This window comes from Chinchilla lanigera, unplaced genomic scaffold (genome assembly GCF_000276665.1).
Source record: "Chinchilla lanigera isolate Chin_1 unplaced genomic scaffold, ChiLan1.0 scaffold00026, whole genome shotgun sequence".
Classification (NCBI taxonomy): Eukaryota; Metazoa; Chordata; class Mammalia; order Rodentia; family Chinchillidae; genus Chinchilla; species Chinchilla lanigera.
The window spans coordinates 7,914,900-7,925,267 of NW_004955427.1; the positions used below are offsets into that span (position 1 = coordinate 7,914,900).

Consider the following 10,368-nt stretch of genomic DNA (forward strand, 5'->3'; position numbering starts at 1 on the left):
GTGAGAGAAGCAAACACAAAAAGTCATACATGATCCATTGGCATATGTGAATGGGTAGAAGAAGCAAATCCACAGAAACAAAAGAGTGATGACCAGTTGTCTGAGGACAAGAAATTGATTGACAGCAAATGAACTGAGGAAGCCTCAGGGAGTGATAGAAATGCACTAAAATCAGATTGTGGTAATAGTTGCACAAGTTTATAAATTTACTAAAGTAATAGTAATATACACTTAAAACGAGTGCATCTTATTTTATGTAAATTATATTCCAAAAAACTCAAGAAATATTTTGAGGTAAAACTACATAATCCGTATATTTAGTTACATTATTTAAATATAGCAGAAATATATCCAAGCTACAAAAAGTAAATTTCATTAATGGCTACCCTGTTTAAATTTTAAAAAGCAATTATGTTTTAAAATATAAAAATAATGTAGTTAAAACAAGTAAATAAAGTCCAAAATGTACAATAGATATAGTGAATTGGGAAGGAGCTATTCAAAAGGAAAAATAAATTGTGATGGGAGAAATGGAAAAGGAAGGAAGATAAAAGAAAAAACATATTTATACACAAGGTAGTTAAGATAATTATATACCTAGTTTCTCTTAGTTCATTAAAATGAAAGGTTTGTGCTAATATTAGCTGAATAACTACTATGAAGATAACAATTTGCAATGTATTACTTATTGTAACACTCCTACTAATCTGTTTTAAAACTCTGTTTTAGGGGGCTGGGGATTTAGCTCAGCGGCAAAGCACCTGCCTGGCAAGCACAAGGTTGTGAGTTTGGTTCCCGGTACCGGAGAAAAACCAAAAAAATAAAAAAATAAAAAATAAAACTCTGTTTTATTGTCATTTTTTTCACTTTAAAATAAAAAAAAGAAGAAAAGAATGCAGTTAATCTTGAAAATGCATGGGAAAATATAATGAATGTTTTACCAGGTGAGACTGGAGTTACCTTGAAAGGAACTTTTCACTTCTTACTTTATGCATTTTTGTACCATCAAAAATTTTCATAAGCAAGCATGCCTTTTATTTAAAAATATATGAATTATCTTCAGTGTCTCTGCTTTCCTTTGGGTTTCAAATATGCTCATCACCAAGCTGTCAGAATATAAATTATTCATGAGCAAATATTTCAGTTCCAGAATAAAAAAGTAAAGTATTGTCTGGTTCTGGAAATAAGTTATTAAGGGTTTTAAACAGTATCTTTTGACAAATGCTCTAGAACAATGTTTTACAGTGCGTATATTCTGTTGATAATATGAAGGTGATTTTAGGTCAGGGGTTGGCAAACTTTTCCTTAAAAAGCCAAATAATAACCATGGCCGTGTTTGCAAACTATATTGTCTCTGTCTCAACAACTCTGACATAGCGTGAAAGTAGCCACAAAGAATAAATAACAGAATGGCTTGGCTATTTGTCAACTGCCGTATTAGATAATGGAATAAAATTTTCTTTAATATTTGCAATATTTTCCTAGCAATAAATCATGAGAGGAAAAACAAAAACAACCTCTCCAAACTAAGCAATTCTTCCCGGTTATCTAATTCAGCATTTGAGACAAAGCTCCTTGAAGGAAATACCAAACTTTAGACCAATAATCTCCAAAAGGAATCATCCTTGATATTCACTATATTGTAGAAGCTACAGACCTGCTCCCTAGAAAATACATACCTAAGCCTGTGCTCCCTGAGTGCATTTCTACCTGGAGGCCTCAAAGTAGTGACAGAAAGTTCAGATACAAGGGAAGCATTCGAATGCTTTTTCCAGTCATTATGGCCTCTGCTCAGCACCAAACTCAGCAAGGGAAACCAGCAGCCCTCCTTGAATAATAGTTATGATAATACAGAAAACTAGCAGTGTCCAAAGAATGGGGGTTGCTGCTGGGCATGGACTCCTTTCAGCTAAGTGTATCACTGCTGTGTTTTGATCGAAATGTCCCCCAAGTCCATGTACTAAAGGCGTGGTCACCAGCCCTGGCAGTATTCAGGGGAGGTAGAACCTTAAAGGTCACGCGTCCTTGAAAGGAAGTTAAATCATCGAAGGAAGGCCCTTGGAGGAGATCTGGGGATCCCAGCATTTCTTGCTTTTCTTGTTTCCCAGACAGGAAGTGAGCAGCTATGCTGCATCATACAGTCCCACTATGATGTTCTGCACCATCACGAGGCCAGAAACCATGGAGCCAGCCAACTATGGACAGAAACATCCAAAGCCATGAACCGTAATAAATTTTTCCACCTTGTACGTTGATTAGCTCAGGTATTTTGTCACAGCAATGGATAGCTGACTAACACAGCAACCAGTCAGGTCTGAAAAACAAAAAGCAGACTTGCTCCATATATATATACCATATTACAGCCATCAGTTCCAAAAAGATAGCTTAATGATCACAGGATATTTTCTACTTTGTAAAATTAGAAGTAAGAAAGGACAGGAGACCAGGTAGAAGGTAGGGAAAAAAAGGGGGCAGCTCTGTATATGCTAGATACTCTACACAGGATGGTATTTTAAAATTTATTATGATTTTACTTGTATATAATTATGGGAAACAGAGTTATAATTGATGTCTGTGTACAATGTCTAATAACGAAATCAGGGTTGTTAGTGTTGTCATCTCCTTAACCATTCTTTAAAATTTTCAGTTTACATAATAATTTTACATATTTATGAGGTACAGTGTGATCTTTCAATACATGAACACAATGTGTACTGATCAACTTGGGATAACTAACCTTTCTACCTCCTTATCATTATTTTGTGACTGGAGGCTCTGAGCTATTTAATGTATACAACAAATCCACGAGGTATATAAAATCATCTCCGTTTTAGAGAAGAGGAAATGGAAATGTGTCTAAGTTTCCTGAGTCTCCTCGAGATGACGTCTTCATGAGAGTAACTCTGAACAGCAGACCCTGACTGCGAGTATGTGTGACTGCGTGTTTCCCGGCCAGCTCTGGTCATGCTGCAAATCACTGTGCCAGACACTGGTGAGGCTACCTATACAGATCTACTAAGACAAACTTCCTGGCTTCTCAGCGAAAAACTCTGAGGAGAAATTTTTAGGAGAAGCACCTCTACTAACTCCAGTTCTCAACTTTCCTATTTCAAATTTTAAGGCACAATTAGGAGACTTGTAAACAATTAAAACATTAGGAATTATCTTTCATTTTTATACAGAATATTTATACAGGATATTTTCAGTGACTAAAATATTAATATCTACTTTCTATGACATTGACCTTCAAGTGTCACTGTATTTAAGTAACCCAAATGTTAATCACAAGGTTGTTTAGAACAAAACATAGCTAGAGAAAATCAGGACTGGTTAATTTTTAAGATTATTGAATGACACCTTGACCCATATCCATTCCCACATTGTGTACAGACCAAATCTCATCCCTCTACCTTCCCTCTTCCTTCCATGTGGAGGTCAGTTCCTTTCACTCAAACAGCTTTTGTTTAAAACAAACACCATTACATCATGCAAGCCGAACCGTGGAACAATTAAATGAATTATAGTTTTCATTACAAGCATCTTTATATGGTGTGATCAAAAATACTAAGTGTGTTTGAATGAATGCTGCTACCAAGTACCATCTGATGGAAAAGCAGGCTAGTAGAAACCCTGAGAAAAATAAACCTAAAGGAAGAAAAGTTTATTTTGGTTTCAGGGGCTTTAGGCCAAACCAGCTGGTTTCATGGCTTTGGGCCTGTGGTGAGGCAGGAGCATGAGGTAGAGCAAAGCATTTTGTCACAGCAACAGAGAGCTGACTAATATAGTGAGTATAAGTGGAGAAGATTGACCCCAGTGCTAGAAATGCAAGCAAAGATATTATTGGAAGAGACAAATAGGTCACAGATGAACAGTCAGTAGAGTCAGGGCTAGGACTGAAAAGAGTACCTCATGAACAATCAAGAAAATTTCCTCATCTTGAAAAAATACTGTGAAGTAAGTAGTTGAAAGATCACGCTGAGCTCATCTATGTGGGATAATTAAAAAAGGGTCTCTTCACTCACTGTATGAGCTTTCTCTAGCTTTCACCCCATGAATAGTTCCCATGGGAAATCCTGTGAGCAGTACATCTCCTATTCCTTCATGGGATGATAATCTAATTAAGGTAACAAATACACACATAGAATGATGCTTTAGTGGCAGAAAACTTGAGACACAGGCTTAGTTATGTTACTTACAAATTGTGTGATTTTAGACAAGTTAGCAAATCAGAGTCTCAAGTCTAGAATCACTACAAAGTACAATAATATTACATATTTCACAGGTTTGCTATAAAGATGAAATAATACAAGTAAAGCCCAAGGACTCAGAAATGTTAGCTTTTACAAAAACATTATTAACATGATTAATGTTACAGTAAATGAGCAGATATTTTAAAAAGCAAGCAATCACCTGAGTGTGGTGATGCATGCCAGGAATCTTAGCACTTGAGATCAAGGCAGGGGGATCATGAATTCAAGGCCAGCCAGTATTGCATGGTGAGTTCATGGCTAGCATGGACTACATAGACAAATCCTGTCTCCAAAAGATTTAGCAGTAATGCTGATGTTTAAATTAAAACTTAAAATATACATACAAACATTTATATGTGATAGTGAGAACTGAAAGGAGAAAAGCCAAGAAAATTACAATTTATTCAGAAGGTAATGAGGAGAAAATTTTCATGCAGAGAAGAATTTATGCAAAAAAGAGAAGAGAAGTAGGGTCTGGAAGGTACGTTGGTGCTGGATTGCAAAAGACTTCTGGGGCCAAGCAAACAATTTGAGCTTTTTCCTGTGTGTGATGGGAGCCACCGAGTGGTTCTGGTCATCAGCACACAGTTATCAAAGCAGCATCATAAGAAAAATTAGGAAGAGGGAGACAAGTTGGATGAGTGGTTGGAACATGTCTTTCCTTCTCCAGCAAGAAGGACACACCCTGGATCCTGGAAGAGCAGAAACATGGAGACAGGAACGTTTTGGAGGGTAAGTAAACAAGCTATGGTTACTGGACTCCAGGATTAGTCCCAGTTCTAATCTTAAAAACATTGTCAAGTCACGTTTTCCCAGGGAGTAATTAATTCTGAAACCAAGTTCTGAAGTTCCAGTGATTCACTGATTCTTGTAGGTATTTTAACTGAGTACTTTGCTATAAGCATTAAATGACTGGGGCTCACAGTAAAGTAGACATGGATTTGGTAATCAACGTTCATAGCAGCATTACTCATATTACCTAAAAAGTGGAAGTACCCAAATATCCACCAAGATATGGATGGTTAAGATAGATGGATGGATAGATAGATGGATGGATGGACGAACAGACAGACAGACATGCAGATAGAAAGACAGATGATAGATAGATAGACAGACAGATAGATAATTTCATATTTAAAAGGGAATGGAATTCTCACATATGCTACAACTTGAATGAACCTTGGAAACATCATGCTAAGTGGGATAAGGGAGATACAAAAGGGCAGATCTATGATTCTATGTAAATGAGGTCTGTGGACTAGTCAAGTTCAGAGAGGCAGAAAGTAGAATAACAGTTGCCATGCATTGGGGGTATGAAGGAGCGAGGTACTGCTTCATGGGTACAGGGTTTCAGTTTGGGATGATGAACACACAAATTGTAGAGATAAATGCTGGCCTTGACTATATAATAATATGAATATACTTGATACCACTAAACTGCACACTTCAAACGAGTTAAAATGGTAAATTTTATGTTATGTGTATTTTACCACAATAACAAAATAAGCATCTGGTGCACTGACAAACACGCTCAGTCACAATGAGAGAAGGGTAAGGCTTGCCGATCCGCTTAGCTTAGCTGGCCGGCCGAGTGAGAGCGCATCCCTCAGGTCAGATCCAGCCACTGGTTTGTCCACTTGGAGAAAGGAAGGGGAAAACGTGCCAGCTATCATCTACATGAACGCCATAACGGCAGCACAATGGCTTATGCCTCCCTGTTTTACGTCTGCCCAGGTCTGACATTAAAGGAGAAGAGAAAGTCACTTCTCGAGACAAAGCAATCCCTCACCTTGGTTTTTCCACTTGATGCTGAAACACCTTGAGGAAATGAGGAGCCTGGCTCTGTGTCCTTGAACAGAGTCACTGAGATGTGAGGATCTGGAATTACTTAGTGTACTTCTATCAATAAACAATTTCCCCAGGGGATAGTATACTCAGCACTATACTAGTTGGAATGTGAATATAAAAATATAAGACACGGTCTCTGCCTTTTAAGCTCATTTAATCTACTTGAGAGGACAAAATTTTATAATGATATAATAATGAGCAATATGAGACGGAATATAATTAGGTGCTAAATTGTGTAATTATACACAGTGTAGTCTTATATTAAGATTATAAGTACTCCAGGAGGTCATAAAAATGCCTAATATCATGTAGAAATGAATAATGAGTCAGGAGGTCTTCGCTGGCTGTGCACTTACAGGAGCAAGCTGGGAGCCTATAAAGTAGACTGAAGACTTTTTAAAAGATCCATTATGTTTTAATTTTATGTGTAATATATATTCTCTACCAAACAGTCTCTCTCTTAATATGCTTCCCAGTTGCTCTTTCTCAGTCATGTTACAAACAAATAGAAAATGCCTCAAAGGAAATAAGTAAATGTGCCAACAACCATGTGAAAGATTGTGTACATTACTTTAAAACAGAAGTACTCACTGAAAATTAGTGAAGTCAACCTTCATAGAAGTAAAGCTTTAATTTGAAGCCAGATACATTCAGACTCAGCCAAGAAAAAACTAGCTATCCCGATTCCCCCTCCTTTCTACATAAGGGTTGATGAAATCCAAGGAAAACTTATTCATTTAGTATCAGAATTCAGATCATTTGCTTTCAAATTGGAATTTCACATCCCTTTCTGTGGTGTAGACCAAAGCAAACTTGGATCTTGTTTCTATAAAACTCACACTGTGAGTACGCATACCTGTTTGTCCTGGCCAACCTCAAACAGTCAAAGATATATGACCATGTAGTTATGAAGAAATTAGGCATAAATTTCTATTTCCCTGACAGCGACTCACTCTCACCTCTCTCTTCCGTCACCCTTCCACCCCAACTGGCTATTGGACGATATTCAACTATCGACCACATTCGGTTCTATCAAAACTCAATCAACAGAGTGGAACTCGATGTTTCTCAAACAACTCTGGGCTCTTATCATACTGGCAAGGCCTGGTGCTATTTTGGGTAATGTACTGCTGCACAGAAAACCCAGTACTTAGTGGTTTAAAACAAACATTTGATTCGGCTCATGATTTTGTGGATCAGGTGTTCAGAAGCCCAGCTGGGTGGATCATCCCTGATGCACTCATTGGCTGAGGCCAGGAGACTGACATTCAAGATGGCTTCCTCCGGCTAAGCCTCTAAAATGGCGACCTTCTTTGGAAATACGGCCTTCACAGATGTACCAGGTTAACATGGGGTTCCACTGGATGAGATCAGGTACTAATCCAATGAGTTGTGTCTTTATGAGAAAAGGGAAAGAGATAGTGATCTGGATACAGAAACATAAGGAAAGAAGGGTGTGTGAAAAATGAGCAGAGCTGCAGTGCTGAAAGAGGCAAAGAATGACAAAGATTGCCATGAACCTCAAGCTAGGAAAAGACAAAGGAGGGAATCACCCTTTATTTATGCAGAAATATTTTAGGGAAAATAATGAATAACTACAACCTTCTTTGCCCTTTTCTTCAGTGTCAGAAGCAAGGCAAAGCACAGCAGCACACACCCGTGTAAACTGAGACTGAGTTGTAATTGGCTTTTCATAGTACACTGGTAGCTGGGGCTACTTATCTCACATGCTGACTCAGAGCGCACCTGATTTCAAAAGAGCTTCAGGCACTTGAAAACTGAAAAGAAAAAAGGGCCAAAAGATACAAGTTTCTCAGTAGCCGCTGAGCAAAATGATTCTTTCACTGTCACATTCTTTGTTCCTCCAAAGGAGGGACGGTTTAGCAAGATAGCAATTTAGAGAATGCATCACCCAAAGCCATAGATGTTCTTCCTCGGCTATATGCATCTTACTGTCAGAAATTATATGAATTACAGTGGATTTACTTAGCTGAACCAAAAACTACCCCCAAATGGTAATTAAATAGGTTAGAGTTCTAGAAAATATGCCTTCATCATTATCCCCATTTTGATAGTTGGGAAGAGTGTATAATGAGCCTCTCAAGAAATTATTAAGGTCATCTATCTTTTTCCAAAAGAAAAAATCTTATAGGATAATATGTGCAAAATAAGTTTAATTTTGTAAATAACAGCACAGACCAGGCATCTTATGATACACATCAGTCAGATGACTTTGACTATAATTGTGCCACAGATATGAAGGACAGTTTCTGGTGTACAGGAAATGATTATTCCGCAGTGGTTGCTCTCACCCAGAGCCCTGGATTTCCTGGTGGGGACCACACCATTAAAGATCAGTAAATGCCCTGACAGGTATTCAGGGGCATGAGAAAGTTAGAGTAGAGGCTTCAAGAGCAGCAAAGCATGCAGAGATACTAAACTTGAAAAACAGAAGTTTCATTAGAAGCTCCACTACTTTAATATACAACAAAGACTTTTCCAGTAAAGAAGCACACTGCCTTCCTTGTGCCTCCAAAAGAAAGCTAAATCAGTAAATGGAAGTTGTAGGAAGGCAAATATTGAATTCTCATGAGAAAGATTTCTAAAAAAGTGAAGTGAGCAACTGTGAATTATCCCTGGAAATGTTCATGCAAAGAGTTGCAACTTCTCAATAAGTATGTTTTATGTATCTGTAGCCCTAGTACATATCACGGTTTCTACCACACAATAACTGAACAATAAGTGGCTGAGAAATTCAGGAAAATGCAAGCGTCTAATGGTAGTTTAGATAAATGGTCCCTTCCAAACCTAGGATTACAGTATTTTGGGATACTGCAAAGAAGCTAGGATGTAAGTCACTAATTTTCCCTTTCAGTATATCTCACAGTCATGCTTTTCTTTACCCCTTAGCAAAATAAACCTAACCACTTTGTTAGGAGCATTTTAGGTATCATTATGCAAAAATTAACTGTAAAATGTGAAGCAACAGCCTTCAAAGGCACATATTTACGCACACGTTATTGATCTCTCTAAAATTCCCCTTGCTTAAGGCAAAAATGAGCTGCAATTCATCAAACCTTTTTCAAGTGACATTGCTCTCACTGCTTTCATGTCCATTCAAGAGTATTTCTGAGTACTGACCATAGGCCGGGCGTATCTACTACTTAACCAGTTTAGTACAGTCGGCATTAATAGCTCACATTAAGGCGCAGAGATACTGATACTGCGCATGCACAAAGGCCCTTGCTCTTCAGGGGGGCGGGACTGCACGGCTCAGAGCACTGACAGGTGCGGGGGCCGGTGAGCGCTCTGAGGATGTTCTCCCAGCGGCTCTCTTGCTCTCTCCAGTCCAAGTCATGACCATTTGCAACAAGGTGCATTCTCACCGAGATGGGCCGGCACCCACCACCCTCTCAGGGGCCACACGAAGGCGCCACCAATCTCAGACCTTCAGCCTCCAAAACTGCAGCAACTACATAAACTTTTCCTGTTTTTTAAGTTAGCTGCCTCGGGTGTTTGTCATAGTAATGCAAACATCGACGTGTTCAAAGGCCGAATGAGTTATGTAACTTAATCCAAGTTTGGCCACCACCAGCCTATACAGAACTTTTGCTCAATTATAAAAAGCAGGGCATGCTTCCTTTTGTCATACAAACATGCTACAACATACTGAGTTTATGAAAACAAGAACCTTCACTGCCCATAAAATAGTCTGTATAAATATTCAAACTAATGCCTATGATACAAATCATGTGCACTTTAAATGTGTTTCTTTTCACAGTGCTCGGCCTACTCAGCAATGAATGACGGCCCTGACGGAGATATAATAAGTGCAGAGACAGGAATTCTGCTGTGGTGTACTGCCACTCGCCCCTGCTCTACCTGGGATTGTTCAGGAGTTTCACACAAATTACATAACCTCCAGCTGTGTGGGAGCGCTGTCTTCTTTCAGTGATGTTTTATACTCAGAGCACTCATGAAATGTATGTACATGGACACAAACTCACTGAAAACTTAGAAGGCAATGAATCTTGGATGACTGTGGAACGTTTGTTTCTCAGAGAACCCATCATCAGCACAGCCTAGACACAAACTGTTTCTTCCAAGCCTATTTTGTCTGCCAGGCAGATTGGAAACTATTCCTCAGATTAGAGTAAAATAGATAGTCTCATAGATAGGAACCAAGCACCCAAGCTGAACCTGAAGATTTATACGGAAATGATTTGAATCTGATTTCATTATTGTGTTAGGATGCTTCAGATCAACATTC

General features: G+C 38.5%; 1 long non-coding RNA gene across 2 annotated transcripts; it reads left to right on the top strand.

The window, feature by feature from the left end:
* Positions 1-4,936: 4,936 nt before the first annotated feature.
* LOC102009859 lies at positions 4,937-10,028 on the top strand. Of its 2 annotated transcripts, XR_001234334.1 has the most exons (3): positions 4,937-4,982; positions 5,985-6,120; positions 9,880-10,028. It is a non-coding gene; the product is annotated as an uncharacterized LOC102009859 (long non-coding RNA). The 2 variants fall into 2 exon arrangements; XR_001234333.1 differs by lacking the exons at positions 4,937-4,982; positions 5,985-6,120 and adding an exon at positions 7,366-7,472.
* The last annotated feature ends 340 nt before the right edge of the window (positions 10,029-10,368 follow it).